We start from the raw sequence: 11,181 nt of genomic DNA, 5'->3' as shown, positions 1-11,181 counted from the left end.
GCTTCTGTTTACTATCCTCCATTTGATTTCGATTTTACTTATTTGATTCTCTTATTTCTCAACGCTTTTCCATTCCATTTTACCAATTGATGCTGCTGCAACAAACTGTCTGCTTTCCCTTAATTTGGCAGCAATGTCAATTTTGTTTATCATGTGCCTTTTCTTTATTTATCTATTTCAAAAATTTCTCATCTTCCCTGTAAACTGCCCCCAATACAATCTAAGCATGTTTGTTACCTCTATTTATTAACTATTGTTAATTTCTTTATCTTCTTCATAAATTACTATCTTTCTTTTACTATTGATTCTTTACATAGTATATTTCTTTCACTGTCCATTGTTTTGAAACTTCACCTTTTTCTTAAGCAAGTGAGGTTCGAGCCCTGACTCAATTTATGGAATGATTAAAGGATTAACACAAATATTACTATTGTACTTTTGAAAAACTTTTATAAAATGCTTAGGACCAAAATATTGTAACAAAATACCGCGACAAAAGAAATAGCAACAGATAAACACGACTCAACAATAGGGAAGATTTAAGAAGAAAACAATACACAGTAAATAACAATTAGTTTTTGAATTCAAACTAAAAATAAAACAGTTTTTGCTTTATGAAAGTTGATAGGCACACCATAAATGGTTAGGCGCTTATACTTACATCAAACCCTACGTAATGTACCACCCCGGCCGAGTTAAAATGCGTAACCGGAAAGAAGGTGTGCATGCCTGGCACGAACACTCAAAGCGTGTTCTAGCGTGCTGCTCGTACTGACTCAGAGCAAGGGTGAGATGTAGGTGTAAGGGCAGTGCGTGTTCGTCGGGAACCTGGTGCATAAGATCGGTCAAGGCCCGTTCTTACACTGAAAATTGCGAAATTGCGAATTGCGAATTGCGAAGTTAAAGTAGATTTTGATCCCAAAAATAATTTTATTGGTTTTTAATGCACGCCGCCACAATTCAGACCCCCCCCCCTCCCCCCTTCTTCCTCTTCACAAATATGAGTAATATTGCAGGAATATACGCACTTACATCAAAACAAGATTTTTCAAAGTTGAAAAATTATTTTACTTTAAAAACTCATTAAAAATTGTGGAGAAAGCGTTGAATTGCCAAAATGTCATAATAATTTTCCAAATCACGAAAAATCTAAAGTCTCTATATTCAATTTTTTAAATTAAAAATAACAGTTTATGAAAATATTCCTAAAATTGCATAAGTCCAAAAATCCACAGTAAAATTTCAAAAAGCCTGGTAATGTTTCTTATCAAAATAATTTTTCAAAATGTTGAAAAATATTCAACTGGCTGAGAGCAAAAATTTCGCAAAGTCCTGAAAATCTAAAAAATTCTACCAAAAATCTTATCGTGATACTTATCCCGTAAATTTTCTAAGTGCCGGAACGATTTTTGTAGGGGGTATATCAATAATTATTAAAAACCAACTTTCGAATTTCAAAATTTCAATGAAGACGTTTTGTTAGGGACATTATTTTAGGAACAAACTGATGTTTTTGTAAAAATCGGACGAAAATTTCCTGTAATTTCGACGATTTTTCCGAAATTTTACTGGCTAAAAGCCAAAATTTTGCTAAGTCCAAAAAATCAAATAAATTCTACCGAAAATCTTGTCGTGATACGGATCCCGTAAATTTTCTAAGTGCCGGAACGATTTTTGTAGGGGGTATATCAATAATTATTAAAAACCAACTTTCGAATTTCAAAATTTCAATGAAGACGTTTTGTTAGGGACATTATTTTAGGAACAAACTGATGTTTTTGTAAAAATCGGACGAAAATTTCCTGTAATTTCGACGATTTTTCCGAAATTTTACTGGCTAAAAGCCAAAATTTTGCTAAGTCCAAAAAATCAAATAAATTCTACCGAAAATCTTGTCGTGATACGGATCCCGTAAATTTTCTAAGTGCCGGAACGATTTTTGTAGGGGGTATATCAATAATTATTAAAAACCAACTTTCGAATTTCAAAATTTCAATGAAGACGTTTTGTTAGGGACATTATTTTAGGAACAAACTGATGTTTTTGTAAAAATCGGACGAAAATTTCCTGTAATTTCGACGATTTTTCCGAAATTTTACTGGCTAAAAGCCAAAATTTTGCTAAGTCCAAAAAATCAAATAAATTCTACCGAAAATCTTGTCGTGATATGGATCCCGTAAATTTTCTAAGTGCCGGAACGATTTTTGTAGGGGGTATATCAATAATTATTAAAAACCAACTTTCGAATTTCAAAATTTCAATGAAGACGTTTTGTTAGGGACATTATTTTAGGAACAAACTGATGTTTTTGTAAAAATCGGACGAAAATTTCCTGTAATTTCGACGATTTTTCCGAAATTTTACTGGGTAAAAGCCAAAATTTTGCTAAGTCCAAAAAATCAAATAAATTCTACCGAAAATCTTGTCGTGATACGGATCCCGTAAATTTTCTAAGTGCCGGAACGATTTTTGTAGGGGGTATATCAATAATTATTAAAAACCAACTTTCGAATTTCAATATTTCAATGAAGACGTTTTGTTAGGGACATTATTTTAGGAACAAACTGATGTTTTTGTAAAAATCAGACGAAAATTTCCTGAAATTTCGACGATTTTCCGAAATTTTACTGGCCAAAAGCCAAAATTTTGTTAAGTCCAAGAAATCAAATAAATTCTACCAAAAATCTTGTCGTGATACGGATCCCGAAAATTTTCTAAGTGCCGGAACGATTTTTCTAGGGGGTATATCAATAATTATTAAAAACCAACTTTCGAATTTCAAAATTTCAATGAAGAAGTTTGTTAGGGACATTATTTTAGGAACAAACTGATGTTTTTTGTAAAAATCGGACAAAAATGTCCTGTAATTTCGTTGATTTTTCCGAAATTTTGGTTCAAAGCAAAAATAAACATCAAAATAATTTATCATGTTTCCAAACTCCCGAAAATTTTCTAAGTCCCAAACAAATGCTTTTTCTGTAAAAAGTAAAGAATTAAAAAATATACGCAAAAATTTCAAAGTCCAGCATAAATAAAATCAAACTTTAAAATATCAGCTCATGAAAATTATTCTAAGTATCGGAAATTGAAAATTCGGTCAGTGACTGCAAATTTTGCTAAGTTGAAACAAAGTCAAAATAATCATTTCATGATGTTCGGGTAAAATTTTTGAAAAAAATTTAATTTTCGAAATTTTTGCTAAGTCCAAAAAAACTACCACTAACAGCTCAATATCAACTGTAGATAATGCAGTATGATCATGGAATATACTTTCCATGATACGCAGTCGGTTTCAAAAGTCGTCATAACTCGAGGAGTTTACAACAAGATGCAAATAAACAAGTCAAGATAGTTCGAAGTTATCGCAACCAACTCACTTTCCGCCCGGGTTACTCTACGAAACATCAAAAAAATATCAAACCAAGTTGTCATTTTGAACTTAAAAATATCATGTCATGGTACCGAAAAATATCATCCAGGAACAATTCTGGCCAATTCTGCTTTTTCCTGAAAAAATTGTTGCGAAAAAATATCACCCAGAAACATTAAAAAATCAAAACAGGTTCAGGTTTTTGCCTGAAAAAAACTGTTCATAAAAATGTCATCCAGAAACATTAATGTATCAAGAAAAGTGGTGATTTGTAAAGAAATCTAACAAATCCATAATTCGCAACTTTCCATGATACATTTTTATTTTCAGATGGTATTTTTCGACAAAAAACTTAAAAGGGCTTATTTTTAAGTAAAAGTGCATCGCGCTATCTGAACTGAGTAAACCCTTACCAAAAAACATGATTGATAATTTTCGGAGAAATTTGATCATCACTATAAAATATTCTGTATTAAATTAAATTTAACGAATTTCAGCACCAAAATGAATCAGCATGTGCCGGTTGTTGCCATCTTGAAGCCACTGAAGGAATTTTTGATCTAAATCAATTGTGCTTCAAAATTTATATAATTTTGTGGCACAGTCATTGACGTCCTAATTGGCAATCATTGATTAATGACGATTTCCATAACTTTACAAGGAATGGGATAATCGTTACCAAAAGAAATCAGCATGTGTAGGGCACTATTCTAAACAACTTGTTGAAGGAATTTTGTCGAAATATTGAAAGCGACGCAAAATTTATATCTTTGAACGAAAAATCATGACAATGATGGAAGTCTTCACGTTAACCATTTTTATGGTTGTAGTACCTGAACTCAAAAATCGTATGAAAAGAGGGATATTGAACTCAGAAAATCATGATTTTTGATAAGGGTGTAAGCCTAATGCACTGTTTACAAAAAATAGTCAGAAGAAGTTTTTTTATGTCAAAAACTGTCATCTGAAAACATAAAAGAACTATGAAAACAAGTGATATATTGGTGTTTATTCTGAAATATATAAATGTACAAGAGTCTAACTTATTTACATAAAATTGATTGTTTTGTTTGATTTCGGGTAAACATTAATAAGCATGGGTACCATAAACCAGATGACTTTGATTGAAGATGATTTTGCAAAACGAAAGTATGACTGAATACGAATGAAAAAAGCGTTAATCATACAGCTGGTGTACCTAATCGTCTATTTGAAATGCTTAAGTGCATATTTTTAAATTCCTTTTTATTTTTGCCAATAAATGATTCTAGATTACTTTTTCAAAACCACCAATGCGCCATCCCGAGCATGGGTAAATAACAAGGGAAATGCGTAATAATACCTTTCTCTGGTATCAATACCAAATTTTGATGTTCCTGAACCCTTAAAAATTTGTCTCAAGGATTAAGCAAGAGCAAATTGTGGTATCATACCAATTTAAGGTATTGTTTTGATATTGCAAAATTGCAGAATTTGTCAATGGTCGAACACCACATTTTGGTATTCTTTTGGTATTAAAGTATTTTATCAAATTCCTCTGAAACTATGGGAAAATTTTGACCGATTTTGACAAAATAATTAATTTTGCGCTAAAATGATGTCTCAAAGCGAATGCTTTCATTGAAAACCGGATATTTCAAATTTGATTTTAAACATTTTTGATATACCCCCTACAGAAACGACATGAAATTGTGGAAAATTTTTTAAGTCAGGATGACACATTTTGGTATTATTTTGGTATTGAAAGGTTTCTTAAAAATCCTCTGAAACTATGGGAAATTTTTTAAAAAAATTTGACGAGATAAATAATTTTGCGCTAAAATGACTTGAAATCCAAAAATGTTAAAGCTGATTTTAAATTTTTTTGTGATATATTCACCAAGATTTAAAAAAAACACGTTGAAATTTATCTAAGTCGGGATAACCAAATATTTTGAAAAACGAGTCAATCGTTAGATTATTGAATTTTGGTGAATTTCAATCCAGTTTCATTTTAATAACACTTATTTTTCAATCTTGTTATTTTTCAGAAGCTTCAAGAACTTCAAGCACAGGCCGTTCATCAATGACAAATGCATTCGGTGTGGTGAAGAATATCACTAAGAACAACATGGAATCATCAGGTGAGTAGATTTGGCTGTTGCATATGGATCATTTCCGTTTGTTCACTAACTGCAACTGTTGCACTAAAAATGGTATGAAAATACCACATTTTGGTATTACTTGTGCAAATGCCAGCGACCGAAATTTGCCCTTGGTTGCCCAGTAATAGATGGTAAAATACCATGGAATCATACCAAAATCATGTATGTGGAAGACCACAGGAATACCAAAATATGATTTAGCAGCACCATCTTCCACCGGAAGATTTTGGGGCCACCATCGTTCCGGTAGCCATCATTTGCATTGGACAAATCCGGTCATTTCGACAACGGAATTCTCGTTTTTATTCAGATAAGTATTGTTTGCTCACATTTTGTAGTAGTTTCATTTAGTAATTATTGTTAAGGCGGAGTATCTTTATAAAAATGATTTGGTTTTTCATTTGGGAATTGATACTTTGTGTTCTATTTGTTTTCACAGGACAGCAATTTCTGGACAACCATCATCACATCATTGTATTCATCATAGGGAATCGATTGGATGGGTTTAGAGATCATTTACAAGGTATGTTAAAAAATATTGTTATGTGAACATATCACTTTTTATCAATTGGATATTCAAAACATGTCAATTCCCGTTTGGTTTTTTTTAGATAATAATTTTTGAGATATAACCCTTAAAACTACTTTTGAGAAAAACTTCTTGCAAATTGTAATTCTCGCTCACTTTTTAAAAAGGTCCTATGTAAATAGGAAACCCATCCCGAGCAGGGGTAAATAACACAGGAATACCACATTTTGGTATTACTTGGGCAAATAACGGCGACCAAAATGTGCCCTTGGTTGCCCCGTAATAGATGGTAAAATACCATGAAATCATACCAAAGTCTAGTATGTGGAAAGGCACAACAATACCAAACCATATTATTCCAAGGGTAAAATAATACCACAAAATAAAATCTTTTCAATACCAAGTTGAGGTCTTCTGGATTTTTGAACATTGCTTGAATACCAAAACTTGGTATTGCCATGGTTTTAATTTTAGGTATTCCCGCGCCCTTGGAAAATCATATTTTGGTATTCCTGTGGTCTTCCACATACATGATTTTGGTATGATTCCATGGTATTTTACCATCTATTACTGGGCAACCAAGGGCAAATTTCAGTCGCTGGCATTTGCACAAGTAATACAAAAATTTGGTATTTTCATACCATTTTTAGTGCAGCAGTTGCAGTTAGTGAACAAACGGAAATGATCCATAGACAAATCCAGCGAAAGCTCAACGCTGCTTTTTGATGGTGAGAGATTTGACAGCTCCCATACTAAATGTCTCGATTTTCATACTTTTTGTTAATTTTCTTCTAAAATAAAATACTTAACATATGAAAACTATATATTTTGGTGCCCAAAATTCCTGCTGAATCGAATGGTGCACTTATCTCGATTGCAAATTTTTGAACAGTTTTTATTTTTATAATATTCTAGACACATTTTGTGCACCTAATCAATCAATACTTTTATCATAAATATTCATTTTATTGCTTAAAAATTGAGTTTTCCTGAGCTCCCATATTCAAATACATGGAAGCTGTCATTTCTAACACCATTGGCCACCTAGCGGCCATTTCAAACTGGATATGTCTATAGACAAATCCAGCGAAAGCTCCACGCTGCTTTTTGATGGTGAGAGATTTGACAGCTCCCATACTAAATGTCTCGATTTTCATACTTTTTGTTAATTTTCTTCTAAAATAAAACACTTAACATATGTGAAAACTATATATTTTTGGTGCTCAAAATTCATGCTGAATCGAATGGTGTACTTATCTCAATTGCAAATTTTTCGAACAGTTTTTATTTTAATAATATTCAAAACACATTTTGTGCACCTAATCAATCAATACTTTTATCATAAATAATCATTTTATTGCTTAAAAGTTAAGTTTTCCTGAGCTCCCATATTCAAATACATGGAAGCTGTCATTTCTAACACCATTGGCCACCTAGCGGCCATTTCAAACTGGATACGTCTATATGCAACAGCCAAATCTACTCACCTGATGATGTTCTTAGTGATATTCTTCACCACACCGAATGCATTTGTCATTGATGAACGGCCTGTGCTTGAAGTTCTTGAAGCTTCTGAAAAATAACAAGATTGAAAAATAAGTGTTATTAAAATGAAACTGGATTGAAATTCACCAAAATTCAATAATCTAACGATTGACTCGTTTTTCAAAATATTTGGTTATCCCGACTTAGAGAAATTTCAACGTTTTTTTTTTAATCTTGGTGAATATATCACAAAAAAAATTAAAATCAGCTTTAACATTTTTGGATTTCAAGTCATTTTAGCGCAAAATTATTTATCTCGTCAATTTTTTTTTAATTTTCCATAGTTTCAGAGGATTTTTAAGAAACCTTTCAATACCAAAATAATACCAACATGTGGCATCCTGACTTAGAAAATTTTCCACAATTTCAAATCATTTCTGTAGGGGGTACATCAAAAATGTTTAAAATCAAGTTTTAAATTTCTAGTTTTCAATGAAAGCATTCGCTTTGACACATCATTTTAGCGCAAAATTAATAATTTGGTCAAAATTGGTCAAAATTTTCCAATAGTTTCAGAGGAATTTGATAAAACACTTTAATACCAAAATTATACCAAAATGTGTCATCCTGACTTAAAAAATTTTCCACAATTTCATGTCGTTTCTGTAGGGGGTATATCAAAAATGTTTAAAATCAAATTTGAAATATCCGGTTTTCAATGAAAGCATTCGCTTTGAGACATCATTTTAGCGCAAAATTAATTATTTTGTCAAAATCGGTCAAAATTTTCCCATAGTTTCAGAGGAATTTGATAAAATACTTTAATACCAAAAGAATACCAAAATGTGGTGTTCGACCATTGACAAATTCTGCAATTTTGCAATATCAAAACAATACCTTAAATTGGTATGATACTGTAACGAAGCAACCTTTGAGAAAGCTGAGGTGCGATCGACAGGCCAGCTTCTAGTTCATTCAGTTGCGAACACTCAAGCGAGCAAGACGCAAAATAAAGATTCCTTACGAAAAACCCTAAACCGAGTCAAGAATTCCTTTAGGTTATGGGCACTATGAAGGACGGAATCCCGCTGCTGACCGGCCAGAATTTTGAAAACTGGAGCTATCGCGTGCAGCTGCACTTTGAAGGGGCGGAGTTGGCAGAAGTTTTCACGGCCGACGTTCCTGCTGCTGCAGCTGGAAATCAAGATCGCGAGAAGTTTCTTAAGTTGGACCGGAAGGCCAAGACGCAGCTTGTTGGATTCATATCCGAAGAATGCCTCGGGATTGTCAAGGGTAAGGAGACGACGAAGCTGATGTGGCAAGCGTTGGAAGGCCACTTCCTGAAGAAGTCCGTGGCTAGCCAGACCATCATCCGGATGCAGCTGGCCAGATTGCGGATGAAGGAGGGGACCGGGATGCGGAGCCACTTCCAGTGTTTCGATGACCTCGTTCGGCAGCTCAAGTCCGTTGGAGCAAAGCTGGAGGAGGGTGATCTCATAGCCCAGTTGTTCCTGTCGTTGCCGGAGAGTTTCGACCCTCTGGTTACTGCTTTGGAGAACCTGGACGAGAAGGACATCTCCCTGGAATTGTGTAAGCAACGGTTGCTTGCTGAGGAGGCTAAGCGGATCAACCGTATGGAAGAGTCGCCGGAAGTCACGACTGCAGCGTTTGTTGGACAGAAGAAAAGTTCAGCGGTAAGTGCCGTCGGTGCGGCAAGAAGGGCCACATGGCCAAGGACTGCCGGGTGAAGCTGTCTGAAGGTCAAGCGAATGCAGTTGTCAAGGAGAGACCGGTGTCTTTCATGGTCAACCAGGGTCAGCCAGGAAGAGACTCTACGAAGGTTGTGTTCTACGTGGATTCTGGATGCAGTGACCATCTGGTGAACAACCTGGCCTGTTTGAAGGCTGTTCGGAAGTTGAAGCACCCGTTTATTGTGGACGTCGCCAAGGATGGCGTTTCGTTGACCGGTTCTTACGAAGGTGTACTGGAGGGCGTCACCATGGCGGGAGTTCCTGTGGAGATGAAAGAAGTCGTCTTCCTGCCGGAGCTACGCGGGAACCTGATGTCTGTGAAGAAGCTGTCGAAGGCTGGTGTTGACGTTCTTTTCACCGGTAGCCGTGGACAGGAGAAGGCAGTCATGAAGTTTAACGGTGCTGTGATTGCTGTGGCGTATCTACGGAACAATCTCTACGAATTGGAACTAGAAGTGAATATGTCAAGAGGTACAGCGAACCTGTGTGCTGCCGAGTTGGGTAAACTGTGGCATCGCAGATTGGGTCATGCAAGTCAACAAGCGATGGACAATCTGGTGAAACACGAAATGGTCACCGGGATAAATACGCCGCTAGGAGCAGTCGGATTCTGTGACACTTGTGTGTTGGGTAAGCAAGCCCGTGAGCCGTTCAGTGGTAGACGTGAACCTGTTACGAGGCCACTGGAACGTATACACTCGGATGTGTGTGGACCGATTGATCCGCCAGGATGGGATGGATCTCGTTATTTCGTGTCGTTCATCGATGATTACACACATTTTGCGATGGTTTACACTATCAAGAAGAAGTCGGAAGTTTTCGAGAGTTTCAAGGAGTACGAGGCCCTCGTGACGACCCAGTTGGAGAAGAAGATATGCAAGATGACGGTGGACCAAGGTCGCGAGTATTGTTCGAACCAGCAGTTGGATTATTACAAACGTCGTGGCATTCAACTCCAGCCGACAGTGGCATACTCCCCGCAGCAGAATGGTGTCTCGGAACGATTCAACAGGACTGTTGTGGAGAAGTCTCGAACGATGATGATTGACGCGAAGGTACCGAAGAATTTGTGGCCAGAAGCGGTGCAAACCGCAACGTATATCTTGAACAGAAGTTCAACGGCTGCGATTGTTGAGAAGGAAACTCCTGTAGAACGTTGGACCAACATCAAGCCGGATCTCGAGAAGCTGCGTTTTTGGATGTCAAGCCTTTGCGTGGATTCCAAATCAGCAGAGGAAGAAGCTGGACCCCAAGAGCCGAGAGACAGTGATGATTGGGTACGCGCCCAACGGGTACCGTTTGTGGGACCAAAGAGATCGTAAAGTTGTCATTGCACGAGACGTGAAGTTCAACGAAGCACATTTTCCGTTTGCTGAGGATGGAGACGCCCAATCTGCACCCCCGTTGATGATACAAGTTCAACATGATGTGCCAGAGGGGGATCAGCGTGTAGCTGATTTTGATGTTCCAGTCCAGGATGCGGCTGAGGTTGAAGTACCTCCGATTGGAAACGAAGCTGATGACGACACGGATGATGCTGAATTCTGCGACGCTGATGGAGGTGCATATCCTGCCGACAACGACGCGGGCGGTGCCGGCCAGTTGAGTTCCGAAGAGGATAATCCTGGGGCGCTCCCATCGCAACAAAGAGGTGACGGCTTTTCAGAGTCAAACACTAGGCGCAGCGATAGGGAGCGCAAGTTCCCAGGTAAGTTCCTAGATTTTCTCACTTATGGAGCACACTGCGCTGTTAAGAATTCCGAACTTGCAGATCCACCGCTTACATTTGACGAAATCAATACCCGTGCTGATGGTCATTTGTGGAAAGCCGCAGTGGACGATGCACTACGGTCCCTTGATGCCAATGCTGTTTGGAAGCTAGTGAAATGTCCTTCTGGTATC

The sequence above is a fragment of the Culex quinquefasciatus genome, chromosome 1 (assembly GCF_015732765.1).
Source record: "Culex quinquefasciatus strain JHB chromosome 1, VPISU_Cqui_1.0_pri_paternal, whole genome shotgun sequence".
NCBI classification, from domain to species: Eukaryota; Metazoa; Arthropoda; class Insecta; order Diptera; family Culicidae; genus Culex; species Culex quinquefasciatus.
The sequence above is the reverse complement of the archived record's forward strand: the minus strand, read 5'-3'. Positions refer to the sequence as shown.